We start from the raw sequence: 23531 nt of genomic DNA on the forward strand, positions 1-23531 counted from the left end.
TGACCTATAGCACGTAAATGTCAGTGACCATGATACAAGTTGGAACTGAATTAACCTTAAAAAAGAAACATGAAATGGTGATGACAGAGAGTTCCCTTCCAACCCACAGCCCTTTGATTAATCTGAAAAAAAAAAAAAAAAGCTTTTCCATTGATGCCAGTTATCTTTAAAGATAAATAGGTAACTCATTTTTTCAATATTTCTGGCTACATACATATACAATTTGAAAGTATTTGCAAAGCTGCCCACTGCAATAGCTGCAACACCTATAGCATTTAAAGGTCATGAAAATCCACAGACTGGAAACCAAATTCATTTTATACAGATGGAAGAATTAAGCTTTAAGGTTTTGCAATGCAAAGTTTCAGACAGGATTTTTAAAAGAAACTTCCAGTAACAAATTTAGGCAACATATATACATTTAGCAGATCACATAGACAGCATAGAACTGCTTCAGGCATCAGATCAGATGACAAGAATAGAACTCTTTCTATACAGCAGAAACACAGGAATAGTAAGGATACAGCGTATTCTGTTTCCTAACATGTTCAAACTGTTAAATACCTTATAAGGTTCTCTGCTTTCATGACTGTTCATCTAAAACCATACAATTAAAAAGCCCTAAAAATACAGACAGAACTTCCAAAAATTCTGGGGGATACTGCATCTCAAATGTTAAAAATGTCATGATACTTCATCTTCTCTTCGCACAGAAAAAAAATGCCAATGCCTCTATCACTACATTTAATCTTTTCTTCATTGGCTGAATAGTAGTCTCTGAATGTGGTAAACTGGGTAGTGAAATTTAACGTTAGCAAAGGATATTGGTATCTTTTGTTCCTGTATTTATCTGTGGATCACAGAAAATGTTTTAACTAGCCAGTAAGAGCTGCAAACAAGCTCTTCCCATCACTGAAGATGCATGCTTTCTTTAAATGATCAGAAGCAACAGACACCTCGGACCTTGCTTGCACTACTGTAAACACCAATAAACTGCAGAGAGCAGGGGTGTTCAGTTTTTCTCCCTTAAAAAACTCACCGTCTATTTTATTTAGGAAAAGTCCAGTGAATAAATACAAGCTGGATGCATGCTTAGTAAACTTCGAAAAGAGATACTTTCAAAAATATGTTAACCATCTAGAAACAAAAAAATAGAACTGTTAAGCATTAGGTGTACTTGGGAAAATTATCACCCTGGTACCCCAATCATCATGTTTCCTATTCTACAACAAAGCAATGCCACCTGAAATCCACTTACTAATACAAACACATACACCAGTTTCAGTTATTTCAGAAAAAAAACAACAAAATTCTTTTTCTCAATGGGTATGATTCAGAACTCAAATGAGTTTGTGCAGATCACCAGGTCCAAGACAACAGCTCACTAACTAACTTATAAATGTGGTAGGGATTCTCACCTAATCTGAAATTACTGATTCCAGTGCCAAGCCTTTAACACACAGTTACTTTTGTCAGTTGACTATTATCTAATTTTAAGATATAGAAATCATGACCATTTCAGTTTTTAAACGAAAGATGGTAGTTTTACCCAGAATACCTATTATTTATCCTTACAAGCACTGCTCAAACCAAGAAATTTTGAGTGGGCAGTGTAGTAAAGAGGAATTTTTGTCTCAAGAAAATAGAACAGTCTGAACTGTTCTATTTCTCTTTTCAGCCTGGAGAAGACCAAAGGGAGACCTCATTGAAATCTAGAGCTTCCTCACAAGGGGAAGCGGAGGGAAGGCACTGATCTCTTCTATGCGGTGATCAGTGACAGGACCCAAGGGAATGGCCTGAAGCTGTGCCAGGGGAGGTTTAGGTTGGATATCAGAAAAAGGTTCTTCACCCAGAGGGTGGTTGGTCACTGGAACAGGCTCCCTGGGGAAGGGGTCACAGCACCAAGCCTGACAGAGCTCAAGAAGTGTTTGGACAATGCTCTCGGGCTCATGGTGTGATTCTTGGGGTTGTCCTGTGCAGGACCAGGATTTGGACTTCAATGATCCTTGTGTGTCCCTTCCAACTCAGGATATTCTGTGATTCTGTGACTCTTTTTGTGCATCAATGGTAAACAACATAATTCTATCAGAGTGCTAATCAACATTTTAGCAGTACTTAAAACTCTGCTATATACAGTTCAAGTAACTCAAAAAAGCCATGGGTTCATGGAGATAAAAACTGTACTTAAAAATCTAGTCAAGAGGCACTCTGAGACTAAACAGCTAGTGAACACTGAAAGTGAGAAACCACCGCATTTAAGAACAAAGTGCCTGTAGTTCTACAAAATGTGCTATTACACCGGATGAGTGTTAAATTTGTTTACATATTACTTCTTATAGCCAGTTTTAAACTGAGGCACTTAATCTTTCCTTAGATAAGTGAAATGAACTAATTAGTATCAAACCTAGACATATTTGTGCATTTTGTCACAACAGTAATTTACACGTCTTCTCTAAAAGAGAACTTGTACAACTCTGAATATAAAAATACAGTTGACTACATTATCTGAAAGTTTAAAAGCTCACCTAATTCAAATTATTCCTTATTTCTATAGCAGCTTGTTAAAAGTGAACAGTTTCTTTCTCTGCATTAAGGTTAGGTCCAATTCTTTCCTGCTTCCCAGCTACATGCATCACCTTGCCTTTAGTATAATAGAGACATCTAAGTCCAAAAGAGTTCTAAGTTAAGCCATTGGAAGATCAACTTGCACACACACAAGATCAACAGAACCAGCTTACATCCTGTAACATGATTTCTACACAAAAAGCAACAGGTAATTCGCATAGACCCTGAAACCACAGATTTTTCACAAAAGAAAGTTCATTACCACTCAGGGTACTTCCCACTGCAAAGGTGAAATTTATAGTGGAAAGTCTGGTCAGTTACATTCTAAGCACTTTACGAAGTAAATTCAAAACAGGTTACCTTTAATTACAATATAACATGTAATTCTTCTCTGTCTTCATTTGAGCAGAAGCAAAATTAAACAGGTAAAGAAAAAGGCAAGATGATCTATAAATCCTATTAAATGGAAAACAGGCTTCAATACAGTTTTCCTCTCAACTAAGTCTAAATGCATCAGTGTTTCATTAATAAAAAGTCAAAAATAAGTGGTTTTAAAAAAAAGCTTTAACAAAAGCACCACCCTGCTGCAATTTGTTGCACAGGAAGCCTATCATGCTTGCAATACATTCAACACATACCCAAGTGGATGTGCTCAGGTAAACCCTCTTCATATGAAGTTTCCTACAAAATCTCAGCTACTCGGAGATCACATGCAGGCCACAAAAAATGATTATTCAAATGATCAGCAGTATCTTCTTCTGTCCAGTTATACTCACTTGCCGCTTCACGTTTTTTTTTTCACACGATACTTTATGGCAGGACTGGACTCTTGTGTGTTGAATAATATTCCAGCAAGAACACCTGGGTTCAAAAACAAAAATAGGCATATCTGACAGCCATGTTCCCAATTACATGATGGAGTATGCAATTAAGAACTGGGCAACATACTGACTGCATTCCTATTATAACTAAGCCATCAAATTTGAGAATACTTCCTGAAAAGATTAAAAAGACATTTTCATTAAAATATATTCTTCCTACCCCTCACTAGCATAGCAGCACAGTTAACAACAGCCACACCAACTGCTCTAACTTCTATTTATATAGTAAAGCGCAGGCATCAGTATGCATGACAATTAAACTAAGAAAAGGCTCAAACTGCTACAGTTTATTACCTACAATCTGTTTTCTTCCAGGTATAAGTGTATAAGCCTCCTGAGCTCAAAGTTATGCATTCGCAAGGCTTCAGTCAAGCAGTTACTGGGAAGGCTTTTTCTGAGTATCAGTGCTGCAAGTTCAGTAATACAGCTGAACAAAATAGAATTACTTGCAGCCTGATAATTTCACAAAGCAGCCAATTAAATGCACAAGGTAATAAGACCAGGATTATGACCAAAACAATTATCTGTAAAAGGATAATGAGATCGCTCTTGAATGAAGTCCAAATCAAAATTTGGGCTGCTTCTTGAATTAACAGTACACAGAACCTCTCCAACTACTTCTTCTGACATAGGTAGTACCAAAAATACACCCACCAATGTCAACGTATCGGCACATTACAACTCCTCACACCCTAAAAAAACCCTGCCACCACAATCTTGCATCTTTCTTGGCACTGTGAGAAAACGGCATAAAGGTCACGGAAAACAAACTTCACTTGCATTCTTACAGGTGTCTCCTCCACATGAAAGCTGAAGAGCAGCTGAGTGGCAACACACAGGACCTTTCAGTGCCCCTGCAGAACAGAACACTTCAGTTCCCACACCTCTGAAGTCAACATTTTTCAGTAGTACACAGTCACTTCTATTTAAAAACAAAATAATACCTTGGGTTTACTGTTTATATCCCAAAACTGAAAATCAGAAGAAATACAGGATAATTGAACTACGTGGGAAAGACAAGACTTGAGTAAGATCCTGTCTTTCTCTTTTTTTTTTTTTAGATACTTAAAAGAAAAAAGAATCCTGAGGGCTCAGCTAAGTAGTTCCACATTCAAACAAGCTTAAAAAGATTTGCCAATTATATGGTCAAAAGTAAGAAGCTACAGTCAAAATCTGTCTTTTTTATATCTTAACCTATTTTCCAAATGTATTAAGAAAAAATAATCTTTCATGTGAACTCATAGTCATTCAACCAAGATTCAGCAAATTCTAAACCCACACACTTGATTTGTCATCTATTTTGGCTGCTAAATCTGACTCTAAAAGAGTGATGTGTTACCTTATTATTATTTTTTTAAAGATTTCTCTTGGGATTGCACAGCAAAGGAATGAGTATGTAGCCTATCTTACACAGGAAGGAGAGATTTTTATCCTTAAAAACAGGAGGTTCGCCCACATGATCACCTGGGACAAACTTGGCCAGTGCAAGCAAGCTAGAAGGTTATAGGAGCCTGGGAATGTTTAACATCAAGAAAGTAATTACAGCCCAGCAAGATCAGAAGGAATTACACAGGAAATGTGAACAGTAACCCTTTCATGCCAAAAAAAATCACGAAAAAGTGAGCTCTCAGCTGCTAAACTACGAGGCTGTACAAACCAATTGCAAAACGTAGGAATGGAAAAAGCACTATACATTACTAGGCTATAAATTCCCAACGATGTGATAAAGCTACACCTCCACAAAAGGAACAAAACCCCTGGTCTTTCTTCTTGCCATGTATATGCAGTATAATTAAAGCCCAGAAGAAACATGAGAAAGTTGAAAACACCACACAAGAATGGTCAGTTGTCTCTTCCAGACTTTTTAACTTTATGCTGACCAAACAGTCTCCTCTCTAGAAGATGGTCAAACATCTTGTTCTTATTTAGTCACAGGAAACATCCTTCCAAAATATATAGTGCATTATTCAAGCAAGAATGCTAACTCTCTCAGTTACCTATTCCATGAAAATGAATGTCCCAAATTCTGAAATAAACCCCATAGCTCAGCAGAATGGGCTCAAGCTACCCTATGTATTTGTTGGTGAAGCAATTTCTCTTCTCTAGGGACATGGAGGAATTTGAGTAATCTGACTGGACTGCAGTCTACTTCCAAAGCCTTCAAGTGTCATTTTGCAAAGTGAACAGTGATCATATACACATGCTCTTCACACAGAACTGGGAACCATTTTAGTAATACATAAGACTTTTTTTAAGCTCCTCATTAAGGAAAACTGCATTCCTTTATATCTACCAAGACATAATGCTGCACATAACGCCAATCAGACAAGAGATAAGCAATAAAGAAATCAAGCATTAGTGTTTTTATCAATTTATTGATGGAAAATACCATGAATATACTCTCATTAAACAAAAATAAGCTCCTCTAAAAAGTTGGTGTATATCTGATCTACCGAAAAATGAGGTAGAAAGATACTTTTACAATTAAAAATCAGGAAATTATCCTATTTAAGCACCATGCTTCTTTAGTTGTTCTTAAAATTACAAATCAGAACAGCATCATCACATATTGCATTGCCAAAACCAGCAGACCATACTAGCGGCTTTAGCTTCTTTTCTTTCACCTTGTCACTCAGGTGTTCCCCTCTACCTTCCTTTACTAGCAAAGTCTTCCTTTTCTCAACTCTTCTGCTGGATTCTGTTTTGTTTCCTTTTCCTTGCCTTCACATCTAAGGTGGGTGAGCCTTTGCCATCATTAAAGCCACATGCACAACCAGCTCCTGCACAACTGAAGTCTACTCAGCTACCTGCTCACTGGACTCTCTAAATAAATAAAATTGAGGGAGAAAAAAAGAAAATACAAAATCAGGACATGAGAATTTCAAGTATGGGCATGCAAACAGGGCAGTTATGGTGTGGTAAAGAAGTAACAACCAAGAAGGCCAAAAAGACATTGCTTTTATTATGGTCTGCACAAGTAACTGTAACTCCCATTCTTCAGGAGATAAAACTGAAACTAAGCAATTGTAGTTTCTATTGTTTTACTGAGATGGAGGCTGAAAAGAGACATGCACCATGACCTTGTTCTGGAGACAACGAGAAGGTTCCATTTTCTCCTGCACTAAACTTAATCCCACTTCTAAGGGTTGGTGACTTGCAAAAACAAACTGAACTAACTCTCCCAGTCAATACATGTTCTTCAGAGATTAAAGTCACTTCTCCTAAATTTGTCTGTCTCCACAGCAGATTAAAGATTCAGCAGTACAATATCCATACAAGATGTCAGCCAAAAAACCCCACAATAGTAGATAAGCCACTAAATTTTTGATGGCTATAAATGCAATACAAATCCACTCACAGCATATAACAGTGTTTGTTGATTGGTTAGAAAAATATTTCAATATTGCTGCAAGATATTCTGTCTTCAAAGGACTTGTACACGTAAAGTATAAATACTCCAGTGATACTGCTATGGCTTTTTCAGTTCAATGTGCTTAAAACCACAGCCTTTTTTCAGCAAGGTGAACTGCCTCAAGTTTGTTAGAAGCCAAGAGATGGCTACAAGGACTATGCCCATGCAGATGAATTGGTGGTAACAGTAACCAGGAAGTGTTTCCTGTACCTCCCAAGTGTAGGTAACATGTCAGAAACCGAGCATTCCATTCAATACATGAATTAGTAACTGATTCATCTGCCAGACCCCGAAGCAGCACTGTGGCTCACAACAGCGTGCACAGCTAACATAGGATTCCTTTGCAAATCAACAACACTTTCCACCTGACCACATCTGCTCTTTGCAAAACCTCTTTAGACTTCGCATCTGAAAATTAGTAGGATTTGAACTCAGTGATCCCTGTGGGTTCCTTTCAACTCAGGATATTCTATGATTCTAGCATACCAGTACGAGTAAGGTTTCTTAATTGAGAGGTTACTAGTGTTCGCCTTACTTCCAGAAAGAAATATAATAACTTTAAAAAACTGAAAGTAAAAAATGTCATATTCTAGCCTTTTCATTTTTATAATGAAAAAGTAAATTCCAAAGATACTAGCTTTGAAAATTAGTAAGCTTCTAAATACAGTTATTTGTAATATGACTAGAATTCAACAGAAATTTAAAACTTCCTCTTTTGGGGACATCTCTAGTCAGTCAACTTAGCATGTGTGTTAATATCCCCACCCAGTGTCTTCCTCACTGCAAGGATATACACTAAACATTTTCTCCTTTCCAATACAGAGCAGCTTTCTAAAGATAATTGCCAAAGACTGAATTATCAGGTAACTTGCCTGAATCACCGGCAAGTATTGGAGAGAGAGGCCACTAAAGAACACCTGAAACTCTTCTTTGTAAATATCCTCCAAGAAAGCAAGCACAGTTATCCTCTGTCAACCAGTACTAACCTATAAAAATAACTTAAGTTTATCTATTACCTTCCGATCATTAATAAACATTTTGGAAATGGTCTTTCCAGTGTTTCACATATGAAACGTTATAAAGAGACGATTCAAGTAAATTGTTTCCATTACTGAACAGCATGCACTTTAAAACATAATTCCACTTAGACAAAAAGAGGCTTACACTGTCCAAGATTATTATATCTCCCATCACTGAAATCCCCTGTGGTTAAATAACACCAGGATACTCAGCCTGTCCTATTCCCTGATTAAACAGGACAGTTGCAATAGTGTGTAGGTACAGTCTACTACACAAATTATACTTCTTTTTTTACTTTTTGTTTTCTAGGGTAAAGATGTTTTGCTAATTTCTAGATACTACCATCAAGACATCATACTGTTTCCTTGGCTTGCACTTTTGGTGGTCCAATTAAAGCCCATTATTCCACAACTTTTGTAATCAATATTTTGTAGTTCTTCATCTTTTTGCTTTTTTCTGAAACAAATAGCTCCCTGGAACAGAAAGAGACTTATGCAGAACAAACCAATTCTATAGTCAGGAGTTTCCATCAATGTAGTTAGCATTATTCTTAGTCTAAGGAGTGTTTCTGCTTCCCAAAAGCTGCTTGGCCAAATCTTTCAAAGGTATCTGTGTTTCTCTAAGCGTAGATAAATTTTAAAATTGAAAAAGAAAAATAAGTTTGCTCTACTTTAATCTTGAGTATGAAAAAGGTTTTTTTTGTCTCAAAATTGAAAAGAAATTTTACTTTCCAATGAACATTGATATTATGTACCAAGTATTTGAAGATTTTTAGATGCAGAAACACCTTCAAAAAAGTTTCAAAACTTTTACAGTGCATTAGATCAATTACACCTTAGTGCATTAGATCAAGTATATCTTAATAATATCTTCCACCAGCTCTCCTCACAATACACAGATATCTTCAGAGCATGCTAGTACATAAATAGAGGTTTAATACTTACATGAAATCATGACAAAAAAATAAAACTAGTATTACCTTTATCTAGCCTAAATGGACTCTACAGTTAGCTTCTTTTAAGAAAAACCTTACCATGTAAAAGAAATCTCACAAATTACTTAAATGATCTAGAATATAGTCTTTAATTACAAAATTCATAACTTAACCATTTTTCTAATACTTTTTTATGTGGTCAGGAAGTCTTTCCAACACTGCAGTAAACAAATTAATTTGAGAGCCAGGTGAAAAACACCTACAAGAAATTAAGTATATGACAAAACATAAACGATGCTAATCAAACACATCAAACTCTCACAGTTTCAGCATCTCACCTTAAGCAGAAGAAGATGCCCTAAACTGGTCAGAGGTAGAAAATCCTGCACTGGATTGGACTAACTCATTGTTTAAATAACCCTCCCAGCAACTATTGATCAAACCTGTCTTCCTTTACATTTAGGAAATCAAAAAAGTTTCACTCAATCCTCTTGGGAGAAGCTCTGGCCACAACTATTTCCAGTCTTGTCACTTTAAAGTCACTGAAATTAGCTACCTAACCAAGAACTCAACATGCTACAGCCAACAGGGAAGACAGTTTGTCCTGTTTTCTTTCAGCAGTGCCTTTACACTGTTCATTAGCACAAGAGATGGAAGATTTGTTCTCAAATCTGAATAGCACACTCCACTCCTACTTTGTAAGAGGAGAACAGAGCATGTACATTACCTACCTTACACATATGATGCTTTTGTCAATTCACACCATTATACTAATTGCTTCTTTTAAAAAAAGTCAGACTTTACATTCTTAGGAAGTGCACAATAGCATACATTCCTTCTATCTCAAATCCCATCTCCCCAGAAAATGATAAAAGCTACTACTGGAGTTAGACTAGAGTGTAGATTCACCACTAAAATACAAGACCCAAAGCAGGAATCAACATGGTTTACTAAAACACTAATACAAGATTAATGACAATCTTCTGAAGGAAAAGCAGATTTATTACTGTCCTCCCCTGCAGATTATTGTACTTGTAATTATTGTAAGTAAAACTTTTTCATCATAGGAAAAAAAATTCCTCCAGAAAATATTAAGTACATCTTCCTACATGTAAGACAACAGAGAACTGGCACAATTTTCAAATACAGCAACCTGCAATCAAAATTACATAAATGTAAATATGACGTAAATTACATCATATTTATGTTTCTATAAACTATACTGTGGCAATATATACTCTCGTAGTGCAAGTAGATGATGAATGAAAAGAAAAGATGTGAGAAAGATAAACAAACAAGTAATCATTCTACTAACTAACAAACTACACCAGGTGTTTCAGAAATGGCCCTTTAATCAAAGCAAAGAAGAGGGTTTTTTTTAAAAAAAGCCTCCACTGACTTTTGGAGCATTCTGCTCATTACAGAAGTGAAAAGAAATAATCCAAAGCAACAAACTTTCCAAGATCCCACATACATCTGGCACCCACCTGCTTATGTAAAGACTGGCATAATGTAGTGGTGGCTTTTAAATGCATATTTTTCAAACAGTGACAATCCCCAAGCAGCAAAGCTTACTTTTCAGATGTGCCAAGCCTAAATAATGTTTAAAAGTTGACCATTATTTTAGGCTTATCATCCCTGACAGAGTACCTCTCAGTTACTGAAGTTTGTCTGCCCTGACAGGGGAATTCCATTTCTAAGATTCATACAGAGAAAATGTTTCAGTGTAAATCGTGGCTATTCTAAGCCAGGAAAATGTCCCACAGATCGCTAAGTTACCATCTTTCAGGCAAGTTCTCCATAATTAAGGTATCAATTATAATTTCACAGGCATATTTTATTTTATAAATAAACTCTGTTTCCATAATTTGAGCTGTGGGAAAGAATGTCTGCGTCAATGCAGCAACCCTTACAGCAGAGCAAGTTTTGAACTGAATGCCAGCTCTAAATGTTATAATATGGATTCTAGCATGGAAAAAATAGGAGGAAGACTTCCCCCTCACCCTCAAATTCCCACAAGCTTTCTGAACTTTTTTATTCCTGTCACGGCACCTCCCTGACATCTGCTCTTTGCTGCTCTAGAGCCAAACACAACAAATTTAAGTCAATCTGCTGCTAAACACACCAAAAGTAAAAACTGCAGCCTCTATTATACAGAGAGAAAAGGGCATTTCAGTGGGAATGAGCAAAAGCCAATTCTGCAGTCTTTTCCTGCTGAACACCGCTTTTGATGCTTTTATCACAGAGTTTTATAATTGAGTTTGATAGAGACTGAAAGCAAACAGTTTCTAGGACCTGAACCATGCCAAGAAAAAAGACTGGCAGAGCGACAAGCATGCTCATTTAATTAAGATACCCCCACTGCTATTTTTATGACTTTTTACATACTTGCTGGGAGTTGGCTGGGTGACACAGAAGGCCAGCGTTAGCTCATCTCACCCTCCCTAAATATTCCATCACTCTAGGTACAGAACAAACTTGTGTACTGACTTGGATTAAATTACTGCAGGAACACCTACCTAATGCAGGAGCCCAGGCAACAGGAAAATCAAAGCTGCACAGAACAGTGTCTCACTAGTGGCAAGTCACAAAAGCAACTGCCCTACATAAGTTCTTTCCAAGTTAACAAGGATCCCGATGTTAATCCCCCAAACCTCTTCTTCAATGTCCCTATCTACCACAAAAATAAAGTAAATCAGTGGATACTACCAAGGGAACTAGATATAGCTCCTAGTGGGTATCTCATCTAGATATAACCTAATTCAGGGAATGAGAGCAAACAAATTAGTGAGATACCATAACCTTTTCTCCCATAAACAAACTAGGGATAGACTTAATTGCTTTACTCCCACCATCAATACACAGTTTTTAGATGAGCTTTATTAAAAATCATGATGGAAATAATCTTGCAACTAAGAAAAGATGAGGGATTATATTCTTTCAGGAGAAAAGGTAACCCGAGCCTGTGTAAATATTCTTGCACTCTAGCTTATCCAATTTCTATTACAGTTTTCCTAAATTAAAATTATCCCTAGACTGCAGAGCTCACTGTCTTATCAATTTATCAAGAAATATATCCTTTCTCAAGTTTCTTTCTCAGTTTGCACCCTAATTTCACAGAATGTCCCCTTACTCTTATAGCATGAACCAACAAAACAAAAGCTTCTGAATTACTTCTTTCAAACCATTCATCTTTCTGTGTATTTGTGTTATACTTCTCCATATTCACTGACTTTCAAAGGGTAAACAATTTTTTTTCCCAATTTCTCTTTAGAAAAGCAACATGTCAAGCCATCATTTGGGGCCAGGTAGTCTTTGCTTTTCTTCCTTGTATCTCACCCATTAAAGTCTGCAAATGATTGTCATATACCAATCAGGATACCTTCCCAAAAAGAAAATCACTGGTTTACAGGAGAACATAAATACACACTAAGCAAAGGTAACTAACCAGGACTTTTCAGCTTTAGGCATTCAATGAGGCACCAAACACATCTGGCACAAGAGCGAGTTTGAAAAGTAATACAGCAGACCTGCCCTTCGAAAAATTAAGACTGTAAAAAAAAGATAACTCATAATATATGGAAGACAAGAACATTCTACATCCTGCTTACTCTACCAGAACTACAGAAAACATATAACATCTCTGAATTAATTTACTGAAATACCATAAAATATAACAGATAATATATTGGCCCTTAGGAGGTACCTATCCAGGCAAAAACAGAAAAAGGTTTCCAAGAACACGGTGCATTTAAAGATTTGAAATCACAACAGCCTATCGTTACTTTTCTCTGGAAGCTAAAAAAACAAGAGAATCTTAAGTTTATGACTTTTTTTTCTCGATGCCGAACAGTATTGTAAAGTTTACTTAATATTGCTACTTAGGGAAAAACATAGTATAGTGATTGATTCAACTCTCTGTTCTTAAACACCCTGCTAAAAGAACAAACTACTTGTGAAAATAACAACAAACAGCTGAAGGCATTTGGGTGGTCTCCATTTGAGTCCTGTAATACAGAACAGTTCCTTCTTTCTAAATCCAATACCAATTTAAGTTCCTTCTTCAGTAAAGCCTCAAAATCTGTTGATGACAAAAGCAATACAACCCACTGAACATCCGTATTATTAATTTAGGACATTTTACTAGTAGGCCGGTAACTTCTTAGTTCTTGATTCATCACACCCAGGTCATGCTTACACATACACAACGGGTTTCCATAGACTGATCATTTCTCATTCTCTTACAGTATCTTGGGTGTTCATATAGTTTTATACCAGTGTATATAATTAGCAGTTGATGCTGGATATTTCAACTTTACAGCCTTGCTTCCTAAAATCATGGATCTACCTTATTTCTTCACCAGCAGCTCTACTTTTATTGAGCTGAGCAAGAGCAGGAACTGCCAGAAGCTCATGTTTTGGTGTATGTAGCACTACTTCTTTGAAAGGGCAGACTGATATATATCTGAGATTACATGCACTCACAAACAACTGGCAGACTACAGCCTCACTTAGGGGAGGCCAACCAGTCAAGGATGACCAAAAAACCCACCAAAATTAATTTCTGCATCCTTCAACAGAAGACTGAAGTGTGCTCAAAACTACAAAAATGAGTAAAAGGAACATCCTTATTTTCTCTGGTTCATCCAAAATAACCATAAACATATATATAAGAGAAGAAAAGTGGCAAAGAAGCAAAGGTACAACAGAAATTACATCAGTCTAAGCTGTAATTTGTCACTATGCAACATTTTCAGAGAGTTGGCCCTAGGGAAAAATCCTTAGAAGAACAGATAGAGTCCCTTGCAATTGTCCCTTACAACAGCTGAATAATGCACCAAAAAGTAAGAAAACACACCCTTAAGCGTTTTTTTTTTGTTTGGTTTCTGCTTTTGAGTCACATAAAACCATTAAATACTTCCTACAGACATTTCAGTGTTCATTTACTGGTACCATAACGCTTCATGTGGAAGACTGAGTATGGAAACATTGCTCTGACTGATCCACGACCCAAACTCAACCAAACAGCAAAAATTCTCCTAGTAAGTCTGACAGAAGTAGCTTATTTCCCCCACAACTCCCTTACCTATCAAACAAATTTTCCAAGCTGTTTTTTCCATCCCTTTTGCACCTGCTCCTCCTGGCAAATACCCAAGTGAGCCAAAGAACACTCCCGCCTCCCCAGTGACTTGCTGTGACAGAGGCTCTTCAGCAAGGCTGCGACAGTGCTGCTTTAAAGCACCTCATCACATGACTTCTTGGTATTAACCATGATACTTTCTCTAAACCAACAATCTTGGGCTTAGATTTTCTGAAAAACGATAAAGAGCTGTGCCACAGACAAACAACACAACACGTACACATGAATTCATATCTTATATCAGCCTCTAAAAGTCACTATGATCTTTATATGATGCCATGAAAAAAAACTCAGCATTCTGTAAAAAAAAAACAAACAACAAAACACAAAAACCCCCAAAAACTTATCCACAAATAAATGACCACAAGGCATTACAATTCTGAAAGATGCACTGAACTACTTATTACATTCTCTCCTTTCCATTTATGCAACAATTCAAGATACTCTGACTGCTCACTACTAAGCCTGTTCTGGTATCAGGACACCAGCCAGCCTCCCTTCAGGCAAGGTTTTCAGTACTGCATGGCCTTCAAAAAGATACAAGAAAAACCAACAATAAAGGGAACAGTTTGCTGTTTAGGTGAGGAAATTATTCTTTCCTAAAACGGTAAAAGACTCAAGTGACAAACCAAAGATAGCCTCTCCTTAATTTATGCACTTTCATATACGTGTTCAATACACGGTACAGTTCTACCACAGTTAGGTTTATGGTGTTTTGATTACATTCTTGATATTAATTAGAAAGAATTATCAGATTACAACATATTGCTATACAAACCATGATAACATTTCCTACAACATTTAATTACGCTATAAATACCCATGAAATCAGTCCTTTAAAAAAAGTAATGCTTGAATATTACTTACACTATGTTTCATCAGCTTATAAAGGACCAACCCATACCTGCAAATACAGCACTATAATATAGTAAGTCAAAGACACATTTAATTAGAAAATATCACATGAAGAATAGCATGGTTTCTACCCAGCTGTTCTTTGTTTTCATGAAAGGTGACAACACCAACAGTAACACAGAGCAAATACAACATAAAGACAACAGCATTCTTCAAATGCCATTTTAAGCTGGCAGTAAGAATCTCTTTGTTACACCAGCAAAAGAAAGAACAAAATAAAAAACCCCACAGCTTTTTATTTTCAAAATTAAAAAAAAAATTAAATCTATATTATATATTATTTTTAATGGTTACATTGTGAAGAAGACTGAAATTCACTCAACTTTGATAACAAGAACATGCAAATATACTTCATGAGAAAGGGCTCAACTATTACTCGAGCATCACTATTCTCTGATTTGCCACTGTTAGTCTTGTAAAAATATATGTTCATGTTTTAAATTTTGTTTAAAAAAAATCTTTTTAAATAAACACATGTTCTGGATCTCTGTAAGCAAATTATAATGACAACATGAAGCACTAAGTCCAAGCAAATAAGAACAATGTCTTAACTTCACTGCAGATGAGGATGAGGATCAAAACATCTTTTCTTGCTGCTGAACCACTAATACGGAAACTATGAAAAGTTTCATTGGAGTACAAACCCAATGGAGTACACCCTCAATGATGCTAAAGAATTTAAAATGAACAAACAAACAGCAATTCAAGCACAACAACAAAAAACGGCTTCGTGTTCAGATAGACACAGGATCAAAAATTAAAATACTCTGCAAGGATATTAACTGCATTCTTTCAACATACCCACATTATGCATCCTGCTGCTCCTACAGCCAATGAAACATTTCATCCATCTTAATTCCTATTTCAAGGAAATAAAAAATGAAAACAACAACAGAAAGTTCCAGTATCTCAGAAAATGTGTTTAGCAAAGGATAGAAAATCATATTAAATAAAACAGACAAACATTTTAGAAACTGGTATATAAACAAGAATTCTACTAAAACATATTTACTTTCAATAAAACAGCAAATCCTCTGAGGTGCACCATATATTAACAGTACTTCATACTAGAAATTGCAATAATAAATATTTGAATAAACATTGCTAAAATAACTGATAAAGTTTGCACATTTCTGATTTTACCATGTACTTTTAAAACCCTTAAGTTTCTATAATTCTAACTGCAGTAATATTTTCTGTCAACTTCAGATCAAAGCTCTACATTCAACATTTGGCCATTTCACTTTGACCTGACAGCATCGCCTCATCAGGTGCAAATAAATACATAAACATTAAACCACTTCCATAAATCATGTATTACCTCTGCACATACAATTCTTCGAAACAGCTCAAGTCACCAATGAAGAACACTTTTGCCATCTAATACAGCATAATCCTTGAACCTGTACATCAAAAACATATGTATAAGTCATTACGTGTATCTAAGGTTTCATGTGAGAAAGTCAGAAATACCTCACCATATGCTGTCACTGTCATTGCTAATTCTGATATTTTCACAGATGAGATGTAGGAAACATAGGAAACCAGTTTTCCTTCATGAAATGCTTTGAAAAACATTTTAATTACAAAAGCTAAAAACATTTGAATCCTACAATAGTGCTGGTTTTCTTCTGACCCTCCAGTTATCATTACCCAAGAACATCTTTAATTAAACGCTAAGAACATTAGATCATTACAAAAAATATTTTAAATGTATAATATAATTGTCATAAGCTTTTTTCCTTCCTTTTCCTTTCTGACTTTTGACAAACTGTAAGTTGGAAAGAATCCAATTCTTCTTGCTACTGAAGCAGAAAAAAATACACACTCATCCCTGAAATACATATATTTTGTTTTGTATAAAAACAGCTTCTAAAAAGATTAACTTAAACTAGTACTAAAAATAACTAGCTACGATAAGGTTATAAAAATAAACCCAAAACAAAACAAAAAAACAGCTTAGTATTTTGGTTGCTGAATAGTTCTGCGGGAAGAAAAAACTGCACACAAACTACTGTCATCCAAGGGAACTGTGCATTCATCCTATGTTATCCTTCTCTTTCCTTCTTACTAATGAATAACAGGAAAGATCACTTTTAATGGTATATTACAGGTTCAAATAAATATGTACAAGCAAATTCAACACTAATTAGTTTAACTACACAGCATTTAAGGGCTAGACTGTTGACTGATACTTCAATACACACAAAAAAGTTTCAACAAGATAAGAGTTAACTTGGAGAAGAAGAAAGGAATTGAGCACAGGATTTATCATGTCAGTTTTAATTCAGGTGTAGAACTAGGTAAACCTTTTAATAAAGCATGACTTCGGGGCAAAATAATTTAAACAACCCAATCTTACATATTATTTCAAATCTGCCACACTGCAGACATTATCATGGTCTTTCCAAAACTCTCTTATGCTGCTTTCAAGTGCTTCCCTCCTTATGCTATCTATGCCAGACACATCAGAGCATTTGGAACCTGTGATATGTTCCTTATGTCATTAGCAATATAAAAAATTCTAATAGATTCATAAGCTGGCAGGCCTCAGCCCCAGTTACACACAAACACTACACTCATTTACTGCATCCATTTCTGCAACTACAGGACAAAAGCCCTTCGGCTCTCAGTTCCTCCCAAATCGTGAGGAGCCTGAGAGGACTGCACATCGTATTTGTACTTTTATGGAAGCAGCAGCAAGGTTATGAAACATCGCTCAGGTCTCGGAGTCGAGAGCTCAGCACACAGCTCTGACTCACGCTGGGGCTGCACAGGAGCCAAACGCTGCCACAGAACATGGAGGAAGCTACGGCCACCCCTCATAGATGGCCACCGTAAAAAAAAACCGTGAGTTGGACAAGTAACTTTCGAGACTTGTAAGAACCTGTAATATACAGCCCTTCTGCAGGTCTTTATTGAACATCAGAACTGGTAATTGCACTCATACCCTATCGCAGTGGTGACAACCCCTAGAGCCGGGCTGGCAATACCCGGGGCAGTGCTGTGACACGCCCCCAGGGCAGGGCTGTAACAATCCCCAAAGTTGGGCTCTGACACCCCCTAAAGCTGGGCTGTGACAACCCCTAAAGCTGGGCTGTGACACCCCTCGGGGTAGGGCTGTGACACCCCCGCGGGGCAGGGCTGTGACACCCCCGCGGGGCAGGGCTGTGACACCCCTCGGGGCAGGGCTGTGACACCCCTCGGGGCAGGGCTGTGACACCCCCTCGGGCAGGGCAAGGCTGTGATAACCCTCGGGCAGGGCTGTGACACCCCTCGGGCAGGGCAGGGCTGTGACACCCCTGGGGCAGGGCTCGTGTGCCCGCGCTGGCCCTGAGCTCCCACAGCCGCCCCGTCCGAGCGCCGCAGGCCCCGCACCGCCGCTGCCGCGCTCCAGGGACGGGAACTGGGCGGGCCCCGCACGCATCTCGGCGGCCCGGGGGACACCGCCGAACCCCTCCCGCCGCCCGGAGCCCCGGCTGAGCTGCCGGACCCGCTCTGCCGTGACGGGGCGAGGGCAGAGCCTCGTGGACGACAGACCCCTCGTGCTCGCCGGAGGAAAGGCGCCCGCCCTGCCCGGAGCCTCTGCCCCGCCGCCTCCTGCTCCCCGGCCCCAGGGGCCCCGGGCGGGGCACACACCGGGGGCAGCCGCGCCCCGGCGCCGCCCGCCCCCAGCCCGGGCCGTGGCCCCTCTGCCGCGGGGGGAAGGAACTTACACCGCGCCTTCGTGCCCGGTCCCGCCTCCGCGGCGCGGCCGCCGCGTCACCCCCACGGGAGGGCGCAGGCGCGGGGCCGGCGGGCGGGGGCTGTGCCGCGCTTGGCCTTGGGGGCTGCTGCCTCCGGGCTCGGGGGCTGCGCTTCCCTGCCCTTCCCCGCCCTTCCCCTCCCACCCAGCCGCTCGTGTGGGGGCAGCCGCGCTGCCAACCGGTTCCAAAACTGAGCGTTGTGCTGCGGTTGGGGGCGCTGGGATGGGAGTTTCCAGGGGGCAGGTTAGAGAAGGAGTCTCTGGAAAGTACAGGAATTGTTCTGGAAAGTCAACCCAAGGGCCTTGAAAGCACTGGATTCAGCAAAGCCTTTGACACTGTCTCCCACAGCATTCTCCTGAAAAAGCTGGCAGCCCACGGCTTGGATAGGGGCACCCTGTGCTGGGTCAGGAACTGGCTGGAGGGCCGGGCCCAGAGAGTGCTGGTGAACAGGGTTGCATCCAGTTGGTGACTGGTCACTAGTGGTGTCCCCCAGGGATCAGTGTTGGGCCCAGTTCTGTTTAATATCTTTATTGATGATTTAGATGAGATTGAGTCCATCAGCAAATTTGCAGATGACACTAAGCTGGGGAGGAGTGTCGATCAGCTGGAAGGAAGGAGGGCTCTGCAGAGGGACTGGACAGGCTGGAGAGTTGGGCTGATTCCAACAGGATGAGGTTCAACAAGGCCAAGTGCTGAGTCGTGCACTTTGGCCACAACAACCCCCTGCAGCGCTACAGGCTGGGGACAGAGTGGCTGGAGAGCAGCCAGGCAGAAAGGGACCTGGGAGTTTGGATTGACAGGAAGCTGAACATGAGCCAGCAGTGTACCCAGGTGGCCAAGAAGGCCAATGGCATCCTAGCCTGGATCAGGAACAGTGTGGCCAACAGGTCCAGGGAAGTGATTCTTCCCCTGCACTCAGTGCTGATGAGGCCACACCTGGAGTACTGTGTCCAGTTCTGGGCCCCTCAGTTCAGGAAGGACATTGAGGTGCTGGAGCAGGTCCAGCAAAGAGCAACAAGATTGGTGAAGAGACTTGAGCACAAGTCCTATGAGGAGAGGCTGAGGGAGCTGGGGTTGTTTAGCCTGGGCTCAGGGGAGACCTCATCACTCTCTACAACTCCCTGAAAGGAGGTTGTAGCCAGGTAGGGGTTGGTCTCTTCTCCCAGGCAACTATCAGTAAGACAAGAGGGCATGGTCTTAAGCTGTGCCAGGGGAGGTTTAGATTAGATATTAGGAAGAAATTCTTTACAGAGAGGGTAATCAGGCACTGGAATGGGCTACCCAGGGAAGTGGTGGATTCTCTGTCCCTGGAGGTTTTCAAGATGAAACTGGATGTGTCACTTAGTGCCATGGTCTAGCAACCACGGCAGTAGTGGATCAAGGGTTGAACTTGATGATCTCGGAGATCCCTTCCAACCCATAGACTGATTCTATGATTGGGTCAGAGACAAGTGCGTGTGAGCCAGCAGAGTGCCCAGGTGTCCAAGAAGGCAGTGGCATCCTGGCCTGTGTCAGAAATAATGTGGCCAACAGGACCAGGGCAGTGATCAGCCCCCTCAGTGACCCACTTAATGGATGAAGGAAAAGCTTGGATGTGTCTACCTGGACTTCAGTAAGGCCTTTGACACAGTTTCCCACATCATTCTGGAGAAACTGGCTGCTCAAGGTTTGGCCAGGTGTGCTTTTCACTGAGTAGAAAACTCTCTGGATGGCAAGGCCCAGAGTGTTCGTGAGTGGAGTTGCATCCAGCTGGTGGCCCGTCACTGGTGCTGTTCCCCAGGGCTCAGAATTGGGGCCGGTTCTGTTTAATACTAATCTTTATCAATTATGTGAATGAGGAGATCAAGGGCACCTTCAGTCAGCCTTAGACATACCAAGTTGTATGGGAGTGTTGATCTACTGGAGGCTGGAAAGACTGCAAAAGCATCTGGACAGGCTGAATCAATGGGCTGAGGGCAATGATATGAGGTTCAACAAGGCAAAGTGCCTGGCCCTGCACTTAGGTCATGACAACCCCATGCAGTGCTCCAGGTTCGGGGATGAGTGGCTGGAAAGCACTCTGGAGGAAGAGGACCTGGAGGTGTTGGTTGACAGCAGCCGAACATGAGCCAGCAGAGTGCCCAGGTGTGCATCCATTTCTTTTGCCAAGTAACGAGCAACAGGATGGTTGCACCAGCGGAGGTTTAGATTGGATATTAGGAAAAAATTTATTCACTGACAGGATTGTCAAGAACTGGAACAGACTGCCCAGGGCAGTGATGGAGTCACCATCCCTGGTATATAAAAGATGTATAGACACGGCACTTAGGGACATGGTTTAGTGGTGGACTTGGCAGTCCTGGGTTAGCAGTTGGACTCAATAATCTTGAGGGTCTTTTCCAATCTAAATGTAATTCTATGAAAAGCAAAATGCAAGTGTGACAGAAATAGGATAATACGGGATTTAAGGGAAGAATGAAGGGAGAAGTGATTTGGGCAGGAGAGGGGTGACAAGGTGCAGAAGAAAGACGGAAAGTGTAGAATATGTAGATGAGAAAAGAGAAAGGAAACAACATTCAGGAAAAAAACCCTGAATCTTTTTTCCTTTCCTTCTCCTGACTATCTCTTCTATCACAGAGATGATCCTTGTGGGGAAGGAAAGGACTTCTGTCTTCATCACTTCAAGGATTATTGGGCGTTGGGGCCACCTCCTTCTCCGTTTTCATCCTGTGATGCAGGACTGTCTCCATCTTCCCAACCTCTTTTTGTGTGTGCTGTGTCAGGAAACCTGCATCTCCTTTGAGCCTGCACTTGGCACAGCTTTGTGTCATATCCCTTTTCTGGAAAAAGTGGGTAACAGGAGGCTCTTTTTGAACTCAGGTTTCACGAAAATAAATGTGAATTAGAATTAGTGATTCCGAACATAAACAATTTTGTGAATACAGTAACAACATCTTGGCAAATGAAATTTGTGGTGATAAAACAGGCAGACTGGCTCATTTCAGAACCAAGGTACATTATGATGCGATACTTTCCCTCAGTCATGTGTTCCACTTGGAAGCTCTGTATCTGAAATAACTGCTCCAGTGCTTCAGAATACTTCATTTAAAAGTCATTGACAATTTCAACATGAACTGAAGTTTAAAAATAAACATACTTATTCTTCACTTTTTTGTACCTACTAAAGTTTAAGTGGTTTGCAATTACAGAACTTACAAAATACAGTGAATTTGAAGGTGAGTTCTCCAAATGATCTTTAACAATTATAATTCCTTTTGAAGTCATACAAGTCTTAACTGTTGCTTAAACAAAACTATATTCTGTATGTGTACTGACTTTGTGAACCACAAATGTGGCTTAATTAACATGTGATGATTCTTGATATATTACATGCCACTTGGAGAGACAAAAAATACTCATTCTGATGTGCAAATGTGTTTGTGCCTTTACCATATATTAGTTTTCATTTTAAAATAATATAAAATACTACAATGGATATATATAAATTTCCATTAAGCTGGTTTCAGTATTCACAAAAAAGATCAGTCATTTCTAATAGGGAGTGTATTAATTTTCCTCAAGCCTCACATCATGATAAACTGTAGAAACTTTGTACCAGTGGTAATTAATGTCAGTCTGGAATAGCAAGTTTTAAAACAACACTGGGAAAAAATCCATTGTGACTTGTTGAAGAAAATATTTCTGTGGAGTAGCCCCTCAATACCCAAAGTTATCATATACTGAAGTACTGTTTCTGGAATATTTTTCAGAACAGTGTATCAGTGATCTGAATTCTGTTTACAGATTTCTGTGAAGAAGTTTTACTTAAAAGCAAAGTAATAGAATGAGTTTCTGCTTAGAATTGAAAGTAAACAGAACTTTGTAACCAATGAACAATTAATACCATAGGAAAAAAAGGAAAGCTGTGATATCTAATGAAGATATTACTTTCTCTTTTTACAACCTACAGTGGATGAAGAGCTACTGTTTTAAAGATTACGTTGGTAATGATTTAGAAGAGTCAGAATAAACTGAAGAGTATACCTACATTATTAGGAACTTTATGATGTACAGTATTAATATGCATTACTTACTATTTTAGGGTAATAAACTGGCTAAAAAAAAAAGCCCACATTATTTTTGTTTCTTTGTTTAGCAGTATGGTATATTTTCAGAGTTAAATCAATAGAGAGGTTTGCACAGCAGGGCTTTTGCCATACGTCAGCAGAAGTGGAAAAGGCAATACATGGTAATAAAGGGGTGAACTTCTGTCTTGTGTGGTGCTGTGAACTGGAGCCTTTATGGGGGGAACAACATCAACAGACAAGTGTAATACTTCCCACTTTCCCATAATCTGGGAAGTTTTAGAACAATTATTGCTAGGCTGCTATTCTCTCTTGCACTTTAATGTACATGGAGGAATTTTACATCACATTTAGAGAAAATCCACCTACATGCAGTAAGGTATTACTGCATAGTACTAGTTTGCTTTAAACCAGGAAGAGATTCATTTAGGTTAGTGTTGGTTTAGATACTTAAATCTGAAGTACTTCAGCAGCCTTTGAGAAATACCATTGCTTTTTAAAGATGATGAAGGTATTTAAATTCACTGCACTAGAGCACAGATTCAAAGAGACTGGGGAACGTGGGCAACACCAAACACAAGCTTTGAAAAACCTCTTAGTACCAGACTTCTCCTGCTTCCTACAGATTAGGCCTCCTGCTGACTGTTTGTACCTGTTGAATATATAAGATGTTTCAGCTTTAATGTCTGCACCTCAGTTCACCTACCTTTGAAACAGCAGTGGTAATTCTGACTTAAATATTGTGAAGATACATTAATAAATATGAGCAAAACTCTTTGAAGTTGAAAAATATAATGAGATTTAAGTACATTCCTTTTCGTCATGATTAACCTGTCAAACCTTTAAATGCTGAA

General features: G+C 39.2%; 1 protein-coding gene and 1 long non-coding RNA gene across 10 annotated transcripts in view; one reads left to right on the forward strand and one right to left on the reverse strand.

The window, feature by feature from the left end:
- The window catches only part of ZNF438 (zinc finger protein 438), a 49080-nt gene extending 30414 nt beyond the window's left edge, over window positions 1-18666 (reverse strand). For 4 of the 9 annotated variants that reach the window (XM_027648475.1, XM_027648469.1, XM_027648477.1 and 1 more), the window contains exons 1-3: window positions 18584-18666; window positions 16189-16270; window positions 15669-15726 (exon numbers count right to left, since the gene is read on the reverse strand). The gene's annotated coding sequence lies outside the window, so the exon portion shown is untranslated. Of the gene's footprint in view, window positions 1-14819; window positions 14871-15668; window positions 15727-16188; window positions 16271-18245; window positions 18265-18583 lie in introns of those variants that run through there. The other 5 variants (XM_027648476.1, XM_027648470.1, XM_027648474.1 and 2 more) reach the window with 3 other exon arrangements.
- A 1305-nt stretch (window positions 18667-19971) lies between these two features.
- Window positions 19972-22867, forward strand: LOC113949633. The gene is made up of 2 exons (XR_003528485.1): window positions 19972-20737; window positions 21230-22867. It is a non-coding gene; the product is annotated as an uncharacterized LOC113949633 (long non-coding RNA).
- Window positions 22868-23531: the final 664 nt, after the last annotated feature.

The sequence above is a fragment of the Corapipo altera genome, unplaced genomic scaffold, assembly GCF_003945725.1.
Source record: "Corapipo altera isolate COAL_440 unplaced genomic scaffold, ASM394572v1 47, whole genome shotgun sequence".
NCBI classification, from domain to species: domain Eukaryota; kingdom Metazoa; phylum Chordata; class Aves; order Passeriformes; family Pipridae; genus Corapipo; species Corapipo altera.